Raw genomic sequence first — 10,495 nt, forward strand, 5'->3', positions numbered from 1 at the left:
CTTCAGTGCGTTGTTGAACAATAAAAAAATATTGCTTAATCTACATGCCAATGGCTGCTAATGGGGAATGAGAGACAGGAGCATTCGGCTTTTAGTTAACGCGCACGCTTAGATCCCCATTAGCAGCCATTGGCATGTACATTCAGCACTATCTGAAAAGAAAGGGTTGCTATGTTATACTCGCTGGGTGTAAACTCCTTAGTTTTAAAAAGGTTTAGCAAGCGCTGGGCCGCAGTGCCATGAATACAGTGAACTATTATATACCATGAACTCGAGGTGGGTAAAGGTGGGAAGTAGACCCGAAGTGCAAGCCGTAAGAAAGTGTGCGTGTGCCACCTCTCGTTTAGTCCTTGGAATATCCACTGGATCGCGGTGCTTCTATATAAAGAATATATGATGAAAACATACGAGATGGTGATACTTGGAGTGTTGAATGTATGGACTAACGGACACACAGACAGATGCAAGGATGGACGTATGAACGGACGCAGGGGCGGATTCATGGACGAATGCAGGAACAGACGCACGAACAGACGAACACGGACGGGTGGTTGGACGCATGGACGGTCACACAGACGGACGCATGGACGGACGTAAGCAAGAACAAATGTACGGACGAATGCTTCGCCCCACTCTCCATCATTCACTACGTAGATACACTGCCAATTTTTTTAGCGTTAGTTGGCGTGAGATAGGTGGCAAAACGTTTAGCGCTGTTGGCGACACATGATTCGCCATATATTACCCGTAGCAGCGTAAGAGTTTTGGCCGACCGCGGCGCACGGTGTGGACAGCTAGCGCCATGTGGCGGACATTATGTGCAATCTAAGAGGTTCGGGAAAATGTATACGTCACACGTACACTCTAAAAACAAATAGAGTGCTGAGCACTCTCTTTGCGAGAGAACTTTCTTGTCGCATATTTCACTCTTGTTTCCATAATATATCACCTCTTGTTGATTCAGAGTGCAGTGATTCCCCCGAAACGCGTCAAAGCACTCTCCTCAACAGAGTAGCATAACGCGGTCCGAAGCAGAGTAGCATAACCACAGTGAAAAGAATAGTAGCAATCTTGCGAAAACAATAGCAGTTCTTGAGCGGAAATTCTGCTTTTTATTTGTTTCTGACGGATCTCCGCGCCCACGGATCGTAAAAATGACTAAATACTAGCGCTACAAAATTCAAACAAAATAAAGAGAGTATGACTGAGTGTGACTCAAACCTTTAACCTCTAGACGAACTGTGGATTGTAAGCTCGACACGCTAACGACTACAGGACACAGATTTTTTTCTTTATTACTGTTTAAACTTCGCACACTGGGGCTTAGGATAAATATATTACAATTTACAACAATTATGACCGATAAATTACTACGGTCATCCAGCACTGCTAGAGCACTTCACGTCTTAAAATTCTTTCATGGTCCATAGGGCTTCTCTCCTCTCTAACCATAAAGAAACACGTTACTTTGTTCTCGTTACCTCTAGAAATATTGAGATACTTTTTTTAAAGCACTGTCTTGCTCGTCTCCTGTCAGGGTCACAGTAAAATCCAGCCATTCAACAGTGCCATATACTCTGCAAGGCAGTCATCATGAATAAATCAAAATTCAGTACACTACAACACACTGAAAGACGGTAGATGGGTGTTTATTTTTTATGCCATAAGTAATGCTGACGATAAGTCTTTATTTTTTGTCTAGACGCGTAGATTTTAGTGTCTCCACTCTTCTCAAAATCAGCCGGACTGTAGCTAGCGTGTTTACTCAGTTTGTGTTGTGCATCGTGAGATCAGAACGTCTATTCCACACGTTTTTTGCAGTATAAAAAGGAAGATTTCCACAACCGATTATAAGAACGTCATTTTCACTGACTTTCTGGATGGTTAGTCACTTATGCGTACGAAACTTCCCGCTTATGAAGTGTACACTAAACCATACAAAAATTTTTTCACCCTCTTGAACATAATCTGGTCATTCGTGTTGACGTTCAAGGGCTAAAGCTACAATACGTCCCTGTAGCCGTGCCATACGGTAGACTTACGGCACCATCGCCCGTGTGATGATCGCAGCGAAAAACATCACCATGAATATAAGGAGAATTTCGTAGCTGTTGGCGTTGAGTTTTCATCGTGACAGACTGAATGAAATAGTACTCGCTCATTTTACTACACAGATCCAAAGCTCAAAACCTGGATATTAAAAGTTCCAAGTGCCCTTAAGATCGCCGAAATTCGCTGGTACGTGCTGGAAACACTCTTCTTTGTGGTAATCGTCTTTATAATGCCTCAAGAAACAAATGCATTACGTTTCACAGCAAATAATCGTGGTTAATAAAAAGTGCTAATTACTCGTGGTGTGCTGACGCATCTAAATGCAATCAAGAGTAGCAGTATAATCGTGTTTCACTCTTTCATTTCTTAACACTGTATATGAAGCCCACTTGGTTCGTCTCGTCAATATGGTTGATTGGGCGAGTTGGTGACACACGACTGTTTCGAAATGAGAGCGCACTACTTAGACATGGACAAAAAGACAGGGACAAGCGCTTACTACTAACTGAAATTTTATTCGGAAAACTATGAAATACATACGCACAGATGAAACATCATCATGGCACATACGATAAGACCAAATCACGGACCGAAATAACAGAACCGATAAAAGATCTATGTACAGCGGTGAGCACTGTTGGGGTGAACATGCGAGCGCGTGGCCGACGGTACTGTCAGCGCCCCGTTATGGTCATCACAGAAAACATTGCGCATTCGCATCACGCCTCCGCGAAATAATTGTTCCACCGCGCCCATGACGTCATGAATGCACTTCTTCGTTGTCTGCTAGCCGCATTTTTGTTTTCTAAGCCCATGCATCCTGCACTTTAAGAGTTCTCTAAACATCTGTGCTTGAACAGAACTAAACAAAAAACTTGTATATATATGGGGGCGTGTCTATTCGTTCCCTTCAAAGTTGTTGTGCATGCAACGACGTATATAAAACAACTAAACATCTTTTGCAGCCGTTCATTTTGTCGCCAGATTGTATTATGGCTAGCGTTCCTAATGATGATCGGCATTCAATTGTCGATCTTTCCCTGAAAGGTTATTACCAGCGGTACATTGGCGCTTTAGTTAATAGGCCCCTGAAGACTGTGAACAGGATAATTCAAGCCTACAAGTATGAAGGCCGCATTCAGGATGCACCCCGCGCGCCCTGCCCTAAATCTACCACAGACGATGAAGACGCCCTCATAGTTGCAGCTGCTGTTCGTAACCCTATCTTGCCAGCCCCAGCGATACGCGAGGACTTGAATTTGGACGTTTCGGACACCACTGTTCGACGTCGCCTGCGTTCTGCGGGCCTTCCCAGTCGCGTTGCAGCGCAGAAGCCGCTATTAACGGCGGCACACAAGGACGCACGACGGCAGTTCGCTGAGTTGCACGAAGCATGGACATCAGAAGAGTGGGGTCGCGTCATCTTTTCGCATGAGTCGACGTTTTAGACGCGACAAGACCAAAGATTGCGTGTTTGGAGACTACTAGGCACATGGTGAGGCAAACTTCCTGCTTTTAAAAGCAATTGTTTTAGTTAACGTCAAAATGCCGTGCAGGAACGACCCAGACAACGTGCAAGGTGTTTCTGCCAGTGGGAGATCGAGTGTGAGCGGGTGGGATGCTGTTTCAAGATATGGTTTAGGGCCCCTGCAACCTATACGTGGACACTTATCGTCGGAACAATACTGCAACATTTTGAACAACGTGGTGTTGCCATATGCGAGCAGTTTATTCCCAGACGGTGATTACCTGTTCCAACAGGACCGGTCACCATTACACACGGCACGGGCTGTCAAGGACTTTCAGGCGGAGCAGCACATGCAGTTACTGGAATGACCTCCAAAGGAGCGGACCTGAATGTGATAGAAAACTTGTGGGGCCGTCTGAAAGCTTCTTTGGCAAGGAAGCCCCTTTATTCCGCGACCTCAGACCAGTTGTGGGCGCAAGTCAGCAACGAGTGGGAAAAGCTGAAAGCCTATCGGAAATATGTTCGATCACTTTACGACTCGTTACCGTCCAGAATAGCTGCAGTCGGTGCTGTAAGTGGTCACATGACTCGCTATTAAATTTGCTCATTTTTTTATATTTGTTCTCATGGTCTTGTTTAATTTGATTCGTAAAAGTGCAATTTTCTTGAATACAAGGTTTAATAATTATCCCTCTTAAACTCACTTTCTTCCTTCACATGCCAATCTTCAACCCAGATGGACCTTGAAATGCAGAAGGTATCAGCTCAGCGAACAAAAACTGCTGCGAGCAGACAACGAACAAGCGTATCGATGACGTGATCAAGCGAGCGTACGCTTGTTCACGATGACGTGAACAAGCGTATCGATGACGATGACGTGGTGGAAAGAGTGTTTCGCAAAGCACATGCTGCGCATGTGCAATATTTCCAACGATGACTGTTACGTGGCCATGATAGTGCCGTCGGCCACGCACTCGCGTGTTCACCCTAACAGTTCTCGCCACCGTACGTCAGCCTCACCCTTAACGCCTACTGTGCTTTCGAGTGATTACTTAACTCCTATGGCATCTGTTACTGTCTAGAAATGCTAGCTCCTTATCGGACAGAGATAACGATGGTTTGCTGAAGCAAGTCCGGTGTTCACGCGCTATACTGCCTCGATATATATATATATATATATATATATATATATATATATATATATATATATATATATATATATATATATATATATATATATATATATATATATATATATATATATATATATATAAGCCTTGCGCGTTCATCTTTCTGTTTGTTAAGTACGACTGTGTTATCAAACTGTGCTTAACAGCCACATCTAGTGACATACAGGACCAGAAAACCATCGTTGCCGCTGCGAACACTGCACGCATGCTTACGCAACCTGTCGTTGAGGCATCTTCCAGTTTGCCCAATATAACAGGCAACGTACGAAATTATGATCATGTAAACAACGTTGCTAATGCAGTTGACAAAAAGGCTTCTCTGCTTTGTTTTGCACAGCTGTTTCTGATGTGTAGCCGCACATATCAGCCTAGCCAGCTCTGAAAGCTTGTGAGGCGCAGAGGAAACTACAAGCACTCCCATGCGTTGCCCCACCTTTTTCAGGTGGTGGGTAACCTGATGCATGTAGAGAACAACCCCTATTTTTTCTCTTTTATTTTCGCGCCCCGCCACGGTGGTCTAGTGGCTAAGGTACTCGGTTGCTGACCCGCAGGTCGCGGGATCGATTCCCGGCTGCGGCAGCAGCATTTCCGACGGAGGCGGAGATGCTGTAGGCCGTGTGCTCAGATTTGGGTTCTCGTTAAAGAACCCCAGGTGTTTGAAATTTCCGGAGCCCTCCACTACGGCATCTCTCATAATCATATGGTTGTATTGGGACGTTGAACCCCACATAATAAATCAATGTCCTTCATTTTCGCGGTTGCTGTTGTCACGTCCTGCTGCACCATTTTTTGGCCTTCTTTAGCTCTCCGTTTTCTGTGGATAATTTCGGCCACGGAAACCAAGACCACCTCAGGATACCTAGCTTACTCGAGCCTGGCAACCTGATTGTGGAAGTTGGCTTCTATTGATTAAACACAAGAACAGCCGATTACATCAGTGAAACTCGTACTCTCTATACCTCTTTTGACTAGTTTGCTATGAGCCGACGTGTACGGCAGCAGCGGTTTTCCCGCGCGTAGCTCATGCGCCCAGCAGGTGTGTTCTGCCCTTTACGTAAGGCTAAGGTCAAGAAACCTAATGGACAAGTTTTCCGCCATTTCATGGGTTAATACAAGTGAATCAAGACATTTCATAAGGTTGACAACACATTGGTGGCCTGAGACACGAAACCTCCAGCCGTACACGTCGGCTCATAGCAAAATAGTCAAGAGAGGCATAAAGAGTACGTGTTTCACTGATAGAATTGACCATTCTTGTGTTCATACAATGGAAGCCAGCTTCCCAAATCAGGTTGCTAGGCTCGAGTCAGCTGAGACCTTAGGCTGTTTTGGTTTCCGTGGCCGAAAGTATTCGCAGAAAATGGAGAGCTAAAGAAGGCCAAAGAAATGACGCAGCAGGACGTGACAAGAGCAACCGTGAAAAAGAAGGACCTTGTTTTATTATGTGGCGTTTATCGTCCCTAAACCACCATATGATTATGAGTGACGCCGTAGTGCAGGTCTCCAGAAATATCGACCACCTGGGGTTCTTTAACGGGCACGCAAATCTCAGCACACGGGCCTACAACATTTCCGCCTCCTTCGGAAATGCAGCCGCGACAGCCGGGATTCGATCCCGCGACCTGCGGGTCGGCAGCCGAGTACCTTAGTCACTAGACCACCACGGCGGGGTGCGAAAAAGAAGGAGAAAAAATAGCTGTTGTTCCTTACATGCATCAGGTTACCCACCGCCTGAGAAAGGTGGGGCAACGCATTGGAGTGCGTGTAGTTTCCTCTGCGCCTCACAAGCTTTCACAGCTGGCTAGGCTGACATGTGCGGCTAAACATAAGAAACAGCTGTGCGAAACAAAGCACAGAAGCCGTTTTGTCAAATGCATTAGCAACGTTGTTTACATGATCATACTTTCGTGCGGTGCCTGTTATATTGGGCAAACTGGAAGATGCCTCAACGACAAGTTGCGTGAGCATGTGTGCAGTGTTCGCAACGGCAACGATGGTTTTCTGGCTCAGTATGTCACTAGATGTGCCTTTGTAGTACAGTTTCATAATACAGTCATACTTTACAAACATAAAGATGAACGCACAAAGCTTATAATTGCGGCAGCATACATACCGCGTGAACAGCTGACTTGCGTCAGCAAACCATCGTTAGCTCTGTCCGATAAGGAGCTAGTATTTCTAGACTGTAGCAGATGCCATATGAGTTAAGTAATCACTCGAAAGCACAGTAGGCGTTGGTAGGGTGCGGCTGATGTACATAGATCTTTTATCAGTTCTGTTATTTTTGTCCGTATTTTTGTCTTATCGTATGTGCCATGATACTGTTTCATCTGTTCGTATATATTTCATGGTTTTCGAATAAATTTTCAGTTGATAGTAAGCATTTGTCCCTGTCTTTATGTCCGTGTTTAAGTAGTGCGCTCTCACTTTGAAACAGTTTAATTTCAGTTTCGTTATTACAGTTTTTAGGTAATTGAAACATTTTCAATTTTGCTGAGCATTTCAGCTATCAGACGCGTCCCAATAGGGTCTCAGGAGCATAAAAGCCCCATTATTCTGGCATGGTTAAAAAAACGCCGGAGCTGGCCTTTACAAAAACAGGTGGAGGCACTGACATGGCGCTCCAGCGCACAGCTCTGGCTAGAAAGAGCAGATCGTGCATGGGATATAACGGCCATGTGGGTCGGTCTGATTTTTATTAGTTGATTAGTGTATGTACCGCTTGCATTGAGGGAATAGGGATGTGTCAACTTGTTTAGTTCATCTTAATGGGACACATACCCTTAAGAAAGGTAAGAAGGTGAAGTCAGAAGTTGTGTACACCTTTTCTCTCTGTTTTATGTTTACACTCGCCTTCTTTTATCGCAGCGTAGCGTGGCAAACATGACATAAGCCTGGTTAACCTCTCTGCCTTTTCTCTTTTTGGTCCTTTTTTATTATTTCTTAAAGATGAGTGCACAGGTCAAGACAACATGCGAACAGCTTCAACTCACCTGTTTCTTGGCCAGCAGGCGTCAATCGTGCCGTCGATAAGTCGATCAGGGATACATGGACGCCAAACATGTCGACCCGAAGCGTGTGGCCATTTAGGCAGAAGGGCACCACCTGGTCGAGCGCTTCTCTGACAAGCACATGACTTGGCGTGAGGGCGCGGTGCTCAAACTCGAGTGCTGCCTCACTAACAGCGAGTGTGAGCGACACCTGCTGCACCACCGAACGAATCTGGAGGGCGCTTTCGAACTGCGGTATAGCACGTGAATGGAATTTTTAGTTCACCTAGGTATGAGCAAAATATTTATTAAAGACCACTGAATTTTCAAAATATAACAAAAGTTGGTTGATCCAGTAATGTTGTTTTTATTTGTTATTTATGATCAATATTTTGCAAGACTTCATGCACCTCAGATAACCGCAAGAGCAACAGTAAATACGCGTCCGAAAAAGCAATTTCTACTTGTGATTGTGAACGCTGCGCGAATCAGCAAAGACGCAGTAATTATCAAATGACAACACGAGCTCTTAGCTACCTGAATCTTCATAGCACGAACAGAATAAACAGAAATTAAAGCTGCCTCCAATGCATGCGCAACACCAAAAAGTCAAACTAAAATGAAGATAGCATCGTTTTAGTCGTGATATAATTCGTGAAAAAAACTACTTCTCCCGCTACAGGAAAGCAACCATGTGCTCTAACGCAGTGGCGTTTACGCTGCTGCTAGTCGCGGTGTCGCGCAGAAGAGAAATGTAGGGAGGCGGATTGATTGATATGTGGGGTTTAACGTCCCAAAACCACTCTATGATTATGAGAGACGCCGTTGTGGAGGGCTCCGGAAATTTAGACCACCTGGGGTTCTTTAACGTGCACCCAAATCTGAGTACACGGGCCTACAACATTTCCGCCTCTATCGGAAATGCAGCCGCCGCAGCTGGGATTCAAACCTGCGCCCTGCGGGTCAGCAGCTGAGTACCTTAGCCACTAGACCACCGCGGCGGGGCGTAGGGAGGTGGAAAGCACGGAATAATCAATCGTTGTTTCCTACTGGAACACTCCAATCACTGCTAATGCGCAAAGAGAGAAAGGAGACTGCAATCGGACACAGAGAACCTCAGTTGCCTGTTAGTTAACGCGCACGCTGTGAATTTTTATTGTTGAACAAGCCACAGAAAAAATCTACCAACGGCACAACCTTGGATACCAAGATCCAGATGGTTATCTATGGGCCCTATTCTGAAGCGCTCTTTACCTCACTCAAAGGGCCTGTAGAAGAAGGGTGTCTTCGCTAATAGAGTGGAGCACGAACAAATATTTAATACCTCAGAGAGATGACAAACGCGTCTGTGACCGGAAACTGTCTGTTCGGCACACACTATAGGCAAGACCGTGCCCACATTTCGTTGTATTCTTTCTACTTTTAAATATTAAACAATATTTAACACACTCCGGGGCCTGAGAACAGCTCAAGGGAATACAATCTCTGCATTGGATGCCCAACTTCGGATCCCCGTGGCAATATTGTTTTACATGTGCGCACCACTCCATCTTTACATTTCATACATCGACTCATTATAGCCGTTTTTCAAAACATTCTAGGTACTTTGTCTTCATGAACAATGATTATACCACCATGTTCAATGCCGTGACTATGATATACATTTCTAAAATGTGCGCTGCCAAGTATAAGCTAATATTCGCGCATCAACCGCTTCCATAAGTGCTGCAACACACGCTGTCGACGAACCAACAAATTCATAAATGTTTTATCTACCCTGAGCTATCCCAGACTACCAGGTGTAGACAGCAATCTGCATTCTCATAAAAAATGCGATGAATCGAGTTAGAACATTTGGTTCGTATGGGCTCAAATAAGTGAACGCTCTAGGCCTGGAATTTATCACTGCTCGCCCCGCCGCGGTGGTCTAGTGGCTAAGGTACTCGGCTGCTGACCCGCCGGGCGCGGGTTCAAATCCCGGCTGCGGCGGCTGCATTTCCGATGGAGGCGGAAATGTTGTAGGCCCGTGTGCTCAGATTTGAGTGCACGTTAAAGAACCCCAGGTGGTCTAAATTTCCGGAGCCCTCCACTATGGCGTCTCTCATAATCATATGGTGGTTTTGGGACGTTAAACCCCACATATCAATCAATCAATTTATCACAGCTTCCGTTTTTGCTAGCAACATTATTAGTTCCTGTAGGTTTACCTGCGTCTACCAGTTGATTTTCAAAGACAGTCTATTACAATTCAAATAAGTCTCTCCCAAAAACCACTCCACCAAGGAGCCTTTTCTGCTGAGAACTTCCACGTCACCTTCTTGCTTACACAATAGTTTACAACCTCTTCTTTTTTTTACCAAATGGTACATCAAATCAAATTCTCTAGCAGCATCCTTAAAGCTGTAGCATTGCCGGAGTGAACAATTTATGGTGTCTCTCGTCATGCGCAGAACCAGTGTTGAAGAAACGATCGAACAACGCGATCAGAGAGTACCATGATGACGAACATGCCGGAAATTTTTCTCTGGAGCAAGAAGGCACATGCGTCGACGAAAGACTGTTATGAGAATACGAAAACACCTTGACAACGCGGATCTCAAATGCTTTGAGAAGACACTGGTGCTACTTCTGTACCATCGTCTGGCCACTGGCCTCACAATTACACGAGCTTGCCAAACACTGCTTTATTGTTTGGGTGTAACGTTAGCCGAAATTCGTGCTAGGTTGTGTGTAGCAAGAGACAGCCAAGCTGTGAAACGTGCAATTTAAAACTGCCTAACTTGTGCTCAGTTTCG

The sequence above is a fragment of the Rhipicephalus microplus genome, chromosome 1, assembly GCF_043290135.1.
Source record: "Rhipicephalus microplus isolate Deutch F79 chromosome 1, USDA_Rmic, whole genome shotgun sequence".
Lineage (NCBI taxonomy): Eukaryota > Metazoa > Arthropoda > Arachnida > Ixodida > Ixodidae > Rhipicephalus > Rhipicephalus microplus.